Genomic DNA, 10,637 nt, shown 5'->3' with positions numbered 1-10,637 from the left:
TTTCCTGGTGCTTTTGGGAATCAAGCATCTCTAGTGCTCCTGTAGGTATATGTATATATGTGTCTGTGTATACGCATAGATGTGTGTGTGTGTGTGTGTGTGTGTGTGTGTGTGTGTGTGTGTGTGTGTATACACACACACACACACACACACACACACACACACACACACACACACACACACACACACACACACACACACACACACACAGAGCCAATTTATTGTCTAGTAGAATGTAGAGAGTGCATTTTAATGTAATTTTGACAACTGAGTTATATTTGCATTTATAGACCTGCTAATATGCAGCTTTTTTTTATGTATAGTCTGAATTGGATTGATGTGGAAGGCAGATATTCTTTTTTTCACATAAACCTGCAAATTCAAGGTGTAGTTTTAACTGTCCACAGGTCAGTGTATGAACTTTGTCCACCTTTGCTGGAATGCGTAGATTGAATTGCCTTGCTACTATAAACAAGTTTCAAGAAGGGAATTCAACCTTGAAGTACAAAACAGTCTTACCATGTGTGCTGCGTGGAGAATTAATAATTGTTTCATGGTTGTATATGAAGGAACAGAGAGAGGGAGAGAGAGAGAATCTGGCAAAAACAGGGAGCTTCACTCTGGCATGTAGTTAAAATGTTTTATATTAAGCCAGTTAGAGTCACTGTGGACTTATTTTTTTCACAATCCATGATGTCATGCTGTTCTGAAAGCACGTCAGGGAAGCTTCTCAGAGTTTTTGAAGATCTTGCCACATGAAATGAGGAGACACCCCTCAGACAGAACTGCTTCCTTTCTGTGTTTACTGAGGTTTTTGATTTTAAGTACCTTTGAAAGAAGTTTTTACTTTTTCATAAGGCAAGTGTTAATTGTCTTATTAGCATTTATTTTACATTGTGTACAAATTAATTCTATGTACTTACTATAAATATGATGTTTTTTATTAACCTGTGTCTGAAACAGAAACATACAACTTCATGGCTTCCTCTTCAGAAGGGATCAGCAGTCTTTGTGTGACTCGGGGTTGCACATGACTGTGACTGCACCTTGTGTAGCTTCAAGACATTTCAACAGCTGTTAATTATGTGGCCCTTGAGATGGCAAAGTAGAGGTACCAGAAAGTGCAAAGCATTTTAATAACTGTATTCTTACTCCCAATTACAACAGCAGTGCAAGTCTCATTTCTGGATCAGACTACATTTTCCTGAGTGCATTATGATGTCTGTTTTTTGGATACTGCTCATATAGTAATTGCTAGGGTTAACAGTGTTGTGATAGGGAAATTGTAGAGGGGTGTGTAAATATTAAGTAACCCACAATGTTGAGGGATATTTTCTGTTTTACTGAGAAAATTATGTTACTCCCATTGTTAATAAGGAAGAAAGATGTATGTATTAAAAAAGGTATCAGTAAAATGTGAGTATTGGACTTAACTGTTGTCAGAAAATAAAGCAGTGCTAATAAAAACAAAATTAAAAAAAAAGACTGTCGTAATAGAGATGGTTACTGGTCTGCTGGTAAGCTGACTGTAGGATCTCAGTTCATAAACTATGGCTGTAGATTTACCGTGTGGGTTGGATAGTTTGCATAGTCTACGTCTCAGGAGGTTGGATTTCAACTTTAACAGAGGCATTGTTTTATTGTTTTATTTATTTATTTTTTGCTGCTGTCATCCATGCCAATGTGGTCAGTTCAGTTAAATTTTTAAAAGTATTTGTTACAGCCATTTTTCATGTCTCAGATCCATAGAATTTGCACTGTAGGTCTTAAAACAACAGTATAATTTGACAGGTAATATATGGAGCCTTTGTGGGCAAATAATGTCCTTCCTTAACACTGTTGCAATATTCTTTACTCTTGGGATATCCTGCTGAGGATAGCCTAATATTCAGCTAGTATACCAAAGCCTTTACACTTTCTCGATGTTGTACGTCAGACATATGTCCTACGCACAGGGCGTAAGGTACATATGTGACATATGGATGCTTAATCCTCAGAACTTCTTTGCTACCAGTCCAAATGCAGTTTCTGAATTTGGTCTGATTTCCATCTGCCAAGCTGGTTCTAATGAGCCTGTTAAGGATAAATGCCCAGTTGAGGTTCCTTCCTTTCCTTTTTTTCACGTCATCAGGAATGAGAAATGAGAGTGTGGGAGGCAGATTCCCCGTAAGGACAGATGCAAGAAGTGCCTTTTTTGTTTGAACGATATGCACAACCATACTCAGTATGATATCTGTCAGGTATCTGTCCCTAAAACACTCTGCGGCTGTTTGTCTTCCCTTTCTGTTTAACTGGAAAACCAACTTCTGAAGTTATTGACCCAGGGTACCATGGCCGAATCCACCCACCCCAAAGTTTAGACACTGCTTAAGAAAAAAGCTAAAAGAGCTCCAGCTTTCACTGGATACCTCCCTCCATTTGAATGAAAAAACAGAGAACCTGCTGGTGTTGATGCCAGTTCCCTTTGTCATGACCCAGTTAGAGGTTAACAAGGAACTCCCTACTTGCACTGAGACTGTGCATACATCTGATACAGATGTTGAGAGAGAACCATGGCTGATTATATCTGAAGGGCCTAGGGGGATTCCCTTAATTTTAGTCAGGGAAAAGGTGCCTGTTACCTTCGTTGAGTCAAAGCAAGGCTCTGAGCCTCCTAGATTTGTCAAGGCAGATGTTCCCTTAAAAAAGAAACAAAGAAACAAAACATACGGCTCCTGTAGCTAAGGATCCTCAGAAATAGTGGCAGGACTTTACTAATGGGCTGTTTAATGCCCTCTTGACTCTGAAACATCCACAGGGGTTGTCTGTCCATGCTACTGTTACTAATCCCTGGTCATCCATCCCATCTAAGAGGCCTAGGGTTTCTGCTTCTTATGATGAGAAGATGGACTCTGGTGAAGAATCCTTTGCATATTCCTCACAAATACACTCCTTTGGACTTTGGATCTTATGAAAAGGACTGTATGTCCCCTGATTGTCCTTTTGAAGATTTATCCTTTGGGGATTCAGTGGTCTGTATGATGGTGCACCTTAAATTATTTTAAATGTGATTGTTCCCAAGTATCAGAGGTTTAGCAGCGGTATTATGAACTTTTACAAATGGACTGACTCAGACCTTCTGTACTCCCACCAGTCTTAACTGCCATGTTCGAACATTTACAACAGATTCTCAGGCTCCTGACTGTCAATCTCCAGCCCTTAAGAAACCAGACAGATTTTATAAGGTACCTGATGATCATACTTATATAAAAGTCTGTCATCTGATCCTGCTGTTGTCTCCATGTCCACAGATAAGCAATCCAAACTGCTTTCCTCTTCTTAAGTTTCTGCCTACTGATAAGGACAGTCATGGTATTGGAAAAAGTATATGCTTCTCCTACTTAGGTTTATAGAGCCATTAATTGTCAGACCCACATGGCTAGATGGGTTCTGGCCCTTCTATCCCAGCTAGAGGGGTTTTGAATGACATGCCTGATCTGAACTCTCCCTACTGAGTTTTGCCTCTTAGGTAGCTTGTCATTCTATTAAATGCACCTATGATGCAGCTAATGCCTTCTGTGGCAGCTGCAGCATTGCTCTCTGTTATGAGGAAATATTCCTGGCAGCGTCTGCAAGCTTTGCCTGAGGATATTAAAGCCGAGCTTTGGGATTCTCCCCTAGATAATTAGAATCTTTTTGCTGCTGCAGAATTGTTTAAAACCTTGCACGATAAGGGCAAAGTTATATAGGCACTGAAACAAATTTTTGTTTCTCCTGTACCCATGTTCCAGAGAAACTATCCTTTGGAGTCTTAGTTTGTCCGTAGGCAGCCTAGACAGCCTGCTAGTGATAAGAGGGTTTCTTAGCAGATTTTCACAGATTAAAGCACTCAGAATTATATAGGCCAAAAACCTTCTTTATTGATAAATCTGCCTTTATCTGACGTATAGCCTCCCCTCCCCCATGGCCAGATTCCTCTGTCCCCCAGGCTGATTCTTTACTTCACTGTTTGGCAACTGATGGGTTCTCTGTGTCATCCACTGCTATTATTTTACGGCTTGGAATTCCCTTCCTTCATTTTCCAGTCTTTATCAGCTTCCTTTTTGCCAACTTCCTCATTTTGTGTGGTCCTGCAGGATGTGGTGGAAGAGAGAAGTATACAGATTGTTCTCTTGTCTTAAAAGGGAACAGCTTTCTATTCCAGAATGTTTCTGGTTCCCAGGAAGGAGGGGGTGTGGAGGCCCTTTCTGGACCTTTCCAATATCAACACATTTCTCTGGTTCCTTTCTTCAGGATGTTGCCTTTTCAGACCCTTTTTCCTCCTTTGCCTCCCTGGGCTTTTCTGGTCTCCCTGGTTCCTTTCTTCGGAATGTTGCCTCTTCAGACCCTTTTCCCTTTTTTGTCTCCATGGGCTTTTCTGGTCTCTCTGAATTTGAAGGACAGTTATTTCCATATTCCTATTCACACTCTCCTCAGGAATTTTTTATGTTTCTCTGTTTCTTCCTCTCATTATCAGTTCTGTGCTTTGCCATTTGGTCTTTCTACAGCTCCTGTGGTAGGTTTCTGCAGACTTCAGGGAATCCAAATATTCCCTTATCTGATTTAATTCCCCTCTCAGCAGCTCCTGTTTCAGAATCTACACTTCTCTGTATTTCTCTTCCACAGTGTGAGATTCACTCTCAATCTCAAAAGGTCAGTGTTGACTCCCTCTCATGACCAAGTATTTTGGGGTTACATAATTCAAACCATTCCCGTGCTGGCTTCGCTTCTGCCTCCCAAGGCCCTTACTTTGACTGGAGACTGCTTATTTCCAGTTTTTCCTTCCTCTTTCAGTTATTCCTTGCTAGGGAAATTCTCTGAGCCCTGTGATTTATGGTATCCACCATTTCCACGGTTCCTTTTGCCAAATTCCGTATGAAAAAATTCCTATGGTATCTAAAGACTGTTTGTTTGGTTCCAGCACTGCCACCTCCTAGAGTTTCCAGTCCCACTTTTATCCTGTCTCAAATTAGAACTGCACTGGTGGATTCAGCAGACCTGCCTAAATCCAGGTCTACGTTTTCAGGTTCCTTTTCCTATTCAAGTGCTGTATATGGATGCTTCCAATCAAGGTTGGGGAGCTTCTTCCAGCAATATGAATGTCCATGGCCTTTGGCCTCATTGTCAGATGTCAGACCACATCAGTAGCAAAGAAATGAGGGCTCTAAACTTATCTCTTTAGCCTTTTCACTCCCTCTAAGTTCTAGGTCTTGTAAAGGTTTTTGCAAACAATACCATAGCTATGTGGCACATTAGCAGGCAGGGGAGCATAAAGTCTTGCAACACAGGAACAGAAAAACACACAGTTGCTTCACCACAAAATGACTTTTGTGGAGCATAAAGTCTTACCTTCTTTGCAGACTGTCTCTTCAGGCTTGTGATTTTGCAGCGCGCCATCACTTGGTTATTCAGGCACTTTACATCCCTTCAGAACACAGTCTAGTAGCAGACACTTTGAGCAGGTCCAGAACACATCTTCATGAATTGATGCATCACAGAGATATGTTTCTGGACATTCATTGTAGGGTACTCCTCAAGTAGATTTTTTGCCTCCCCTCTGAACAGACAACCTACCTAGTTCTGTTCCAAAATCCCAAGTCCACTAGTTTGGGAAGTTGACACCATGTCCTTTTTCATGGAAGGGGATACTCCTGTATGCCTGTCTTCCCCTTCCTCTTCTTCCCATGGTCTTGCACAAGATCATGTGAGACGCATCCAAAATCTTGCTAGTTGACTCCCTTTTGGCCCAGACAGCACCGATTCCCCCCTTCTCTTTCATCTGGCCAGGGGCAGTCATGACAAGTAACCTCACAGAATGGATCTTCTCACACGAGACAAGAGATCTGTCATTCACCCTCACTTGTCCACATTTCATTTCTTTTAGGCACCTGTTTTCTAAGGACATGCTTCAGGTTTTGCAGGAAGCCAGAAATCCCACTATTAGAATATTCTATCTGGCTAAAAGGAAGAGGATTTTCTATTTGGTGTCTCAAGCATGAACAGGTCCCCTTTTCTGTGGGTGCCTCTAGGTACTTTGTTATCTGTGTGAATTGCTCAATATTGGTGTGGTATATTCTTCTGTTAAAGCTCATGTGTCAGCCACTTCTGCCTGTCTGCCTTTGAGTTCACCTGTGACTTCCAGTTTTGTCATCAAACAATTCCTAAAAGGCACCCTTTATATCAGGCCCCCAAGAAAGCCTGTTCCCCTTTCTTGAGACCTTAATTTTGTTCTTGAAAAAATGACTCGGTCCCTTTTTGAGCCTACTCTTTTTCTTCCATGTAACATTGTACTTAGAAGACTGTATTGTTGGTGGCTCTTACTTCTGTCAGGAGGGTTTCTGAACTTCAAGCCTTCGTGGCAGTTTGTCCTTTTTTGTTTTTTCACCAGGATAGGGTGTCTATTTGTACCAAACCTTTTATACCCAAAGTAGTTAATGGTTTGTCCTTGAACTAGTATATTCATATTCCTCCTTTTTTTCCTTCCCCACAGTCTGCTATTGAGAAGGTACTGCACACCTTGGATTTACATAGAGAGCTCAGATATTATTCGGATAAGACCAAATGCTTCAGAAAATCTTAGCAAATTTTTGTTTCCTATCATGTCAGGTAATTGGGTTTAGCAGTGTCTATGTAAATCAGTTCTTCCTGGATGTCTAAGGCCATTTCTTTTTGTTATTATTTTCATGGCAAGTCGCCTTCCTCTTCTGTTTATGTTCATTCTACCAGGGCCTGTTCTGGTGATTTTTTTCAGGGGTCTGTATACTATATCTTGGAAGCTGATATTTGGTCTTCTGCTTACACTTTTATCAAGCATTATAAGTTGGATATTTTTTCCAGGCCTGTCCATAAAAGAGTTGTGGAGGACTCTTATTTGCCTTTCTCCTGTCATACTTTCCAGTAGCTTTTGTACTGCAGCAGTGATAAGGAATGACATAATACAGTTATGTAAGATCTTACCATAACAATAGATGCCCTACTTCTTACTCCCTTCTGCCCCCTTTTATTTTCTGTTGCCTTACTGCTAGCTCAGGAGTTTCCTCTTACATCCTTATTTCCTTTTGATGTTCTTCATGTTTCACTGTTGCAGTCATCACTTTTGGGTTAGCTGCTTGCAGTAGCCCTCAGTCAGCCTGATTAACAATGTCTTGGGTCCTGCGTCGGTTGCTATCCCTTCTTCCATGACGTCAGGTCGTCAGGGGTATAAGACATGCAGCCGATGCCTTACATTAGTCTTTCTTGCCATACTTTGCCCAAAGCAGAAGCAGTTTGCAAGTGCCGGTCGGCTGACTCCTGAAATTTTCATTTTCGAGTTTCAGAGCCGAAGTCTTCAACTAAAGCTAAGTACCCCGTTGGGGAAACTTTTTCTTGCTCCTTACCGATGTCAGTAAAAGTTAATATTTGCATCACTTGTGGAAAGTAAATACCTCATAAAGATTTTCATTTGTACTGTATTCCTTGCCTAGGTCCTGACCACGATGTACCGTGCTGTCGGTTTTGTGCTTTATTTATTCAGTGTACTATCTGTCGTTGGTATATTTTCGCCTGTAAATATTTTGGTTCTCAGTTTAATTATCCAGAAATATCATCGGTTAGCCATCCGACTACCGGGATTCCAAAAAAATACAAGGAAAAAGACAGGGACAGGCTGCCGAGGTCCAAAACTGCCGACGACGCTTCTCCTAAGCCAGTCGCCAGTTTGCCGGTACTCAGTGAGGTGCTTTTGCAGCCCCTGATACCCGCTACTTCTGATTCGCAGGCCTCTACTGAGACCCATTCGGAGTCCAGTATGCCACGAGATGCTTCAGCTATGGAACCTGTGGATGTCTCTAATTTGGATTGGTCCGGAGCCACAGTGCAGGCACCTGCTTCTGAGGGTGTATTCAGGCCTACGGACTTGCATATTAAACCGACGCCGCCTTCTTCTAGTAGGCCTAAATCTCGAACCATGCCTAAAAATCCGATGCCCAGGCCGCATGCTCAGGCCTCTATGCCTAAAAAGCAAATGATAAGAATGGCTGAAGATCTTATAACTTTAATCAGGGGAAGCCAGTCTCCCCTTCTAAGAGACCTAGGACTGAAGTGGTTTATGAATCTTCTGACCAGGATTCTGATTTTTCTGATTCTTCTGAGGATCTGGATTTGCCCTTATCTACTTATGAGGATTCTGATGCAGAGGACTCTATTCCCTCTGCTTCCTCTCCAGAGGATTTTTCTTTTGGTGAAACCTTACATACTCTAAGGGAGCATTTCCACTGGGAAAGCCAAGATTTTTCTGATTCAAAAATGAGGCTTAGGGATTTCTTACTCCTGCCTCAGCATAGGCGTTTAGCTATTCCTCCTGTACTAGACATTGTTAATGATTCTTTTTCGGAATCTAGTTTGGCACCTGATTCTTTGCCTCCTGTTCCCAGAAAACCTGACAGAAATTACAGGGTTCCTGATTCACACAAGTTCCTTTTTAAAAATCCTATTGTGGATCCAGAGACTATTTCACAGGGGCCTAAGGGCATTAAGGTTTCTACTGCTAAAAACCCTACTCCTTCTGATAGAGACTCCAGGGCACTGGATAGATGGGGTAAGAAGGTTTACACTTCTGCAACCTTGGCCGTTAAGGCTTTAAACTGCCAGTTTCATATGTTAAAGTATCAACAACATGTTATTGGATTGCTGAAACAGAAAATGATGTTGATTCCTGACTGTGCGGAAAATAAAGAATTACAGGATTTAATGCATTTTGCTGAACAGGTTGGAAAACATGCTTTGCAATGTGGATTTGATTCTTTAGAGGCCTCTTGCAGAGCTGCTGTTACTGGTTCTGTGCTCAGAAGGAATGTTTGGCTTAAGGAGCAACCTTTACCTGATCATGTTAAAGCTAAATTGTTGGATGCTCCCTTAAATCAGGACCGCCTGTTTGGCAACAAGGCTGAGGAAGTTCTTAAAAAGATGGAAGATAAAGCTAAATCTATGCAAACTGTTAAATATTTCTTACAAGTTCAGCCTCCTAGATTTAGTAGGCACTGGCCCTCTAAGAATTGGTCCTTTCCAGCCTCTTCAAGGTCTTCTCAAGCCAAACCCAGACATAGCAGAAACCTCAGGTTTCAGTCCCAGGGGACACACAAGACTAAGCAGTGGGGGGTTTCCACACCCAAATCAGGGAGTAGTAAGACTCCCCCCTATGCAAAAGCGTCTCAATGACTTGCTTCTAAAACTTCGAGCACTTCCCAACTGAATGCTCCTTTAGGCCGAAAGATTGGTCTGCAGGCCAAAAACTGGGAACTCATTACCCAGGACAAATGGGTTTTAAATATTGTGTCCCAAGGATACAGATTTCATTTCCACACTTTACCAACACCAAACGGGTGGCCATATCTACCGCCAAATCAGTGGGCAGAGGCCCAAAATCAAGTACTCTCTCTCTTAAGCATGGGGGCTATTCAGTTGGTACCAGAAGAGGAAAAGGGACAGGGGTTCTATTTGAGACTTTTCCTGGTACCCAGAAAAGGCAATACATGGCACCCTATCCTGGACCTTTCTACTCTAAATACCTTTCTGGTGATTCCAAAATTCAAGATGCTGACTCTTCAACAGCTGCTTCCTATGCTAGGCAAAGATGCATGGTTGGCAACACTAGATTTAAAAGAAGCATACCTGCACATCCCTATCAGGGAGTCTTGCAGAAGATACCTATGCTTCAAAGCAGGCTACATGCACTATCAGTTCTCTGCACTGCCCTTTGGCTTATCTACTGCGCCCAGGGTATTCACAAAGTGCCTAGCTCCAGTCATTGCATTCTGCAGGCAAAGAAATATTCAAATATACTCATATCTGGACAATTGTCTAATTCAGGCAGAAAGCCAGGACATACTTTTGAATCATCTGGCGTTTAATCAAAGGGTACTGACTTGTCTGGGGTACACCATAAATGAAAATAAATCACACCTGATACCCTGTCAACAAGTTATATTCCTGGGAGCAGGCTTGAATACAACTTCCCAGATGGCTTTCCTCATGCCAAAGAAATGGATTCATTTGACAACCTACTTTAAACAAGTGGCCACAAAAACCCAGTTATCTGCAAGGCAAATACTGCAAGCTTCGGAGCTCATGGCCTCCTGTATTCTTCTAATTCGATATGCAAGGCTGCATATGAGGAAACTGCAGTGGTATCTCAAAAGCCTATGGTGTCAACATTAACAGGATCTAGAAGCAATAATTCCTATCATACCTTGCCTATGCCTAGAGTTCCTTTGGTGGGCAGAGGCCTGCCACCAAAACAGGGGACTACCATTCACACTACCCCCTGCCACCCAAACCTTAACAACAGACTCATCAGATTATGCATGGGGGGGCTACCTGGCAGGGAAGTGCATTCAGGGCAAATGGAACCCAAGTCAAATGCACCTGCATATCAATCAAAAAGAAATGTTAGCTGTACAGAATGCTCTGACAGCCTTCAAGGACCACATTCTTCCAGGACAATTAGTGATAAAGACGGACAGCACCACTGTTATGTGGTACATAAACAAGCAGGGGGGTACACATGCTCACCCCCTCTGCAGATTAGCCATGGCATTGTGGAACACAGCCCTGAGCTATCAAGTACATTTATAAGCTCAATT

The 10,637-nt window shown here is 42.1% G+C and overlaps 1 protein-coding gene across 4 annotated transcripts in view; it reads left to right on the top strand.

The window, feature by feature from the left end:
• ASAP1 (ArfGAP with SH3 domain, ankyrin repeat and PH domain 1) overlaps window positions 1–10,637 on the top strand; it is a 2,547,392-nt gene that overhangs the window by 1,585,207 nt on the left and 951,548 nt on the right. The gene's annotated exons all lie outside the window — the stretch shown is intronic.

Source organism: Protopterus annectens, chromosome 3.part1, assembly GCF_019279795.1.
Source record: "Protopterus annectens isolate FY-2018-M chromosome 3.part1, PAN1.0, whole genome shotgun sequence".
Lineage (NCBI taxonomy): Eukaryota > Metazoa > Chordata > Ceratodontiformes > Protopteridae > Protopterus > Protopterus annectens.
This window is presented reverse-complemented; position numbering and strand designations above follow the sequence as displayed.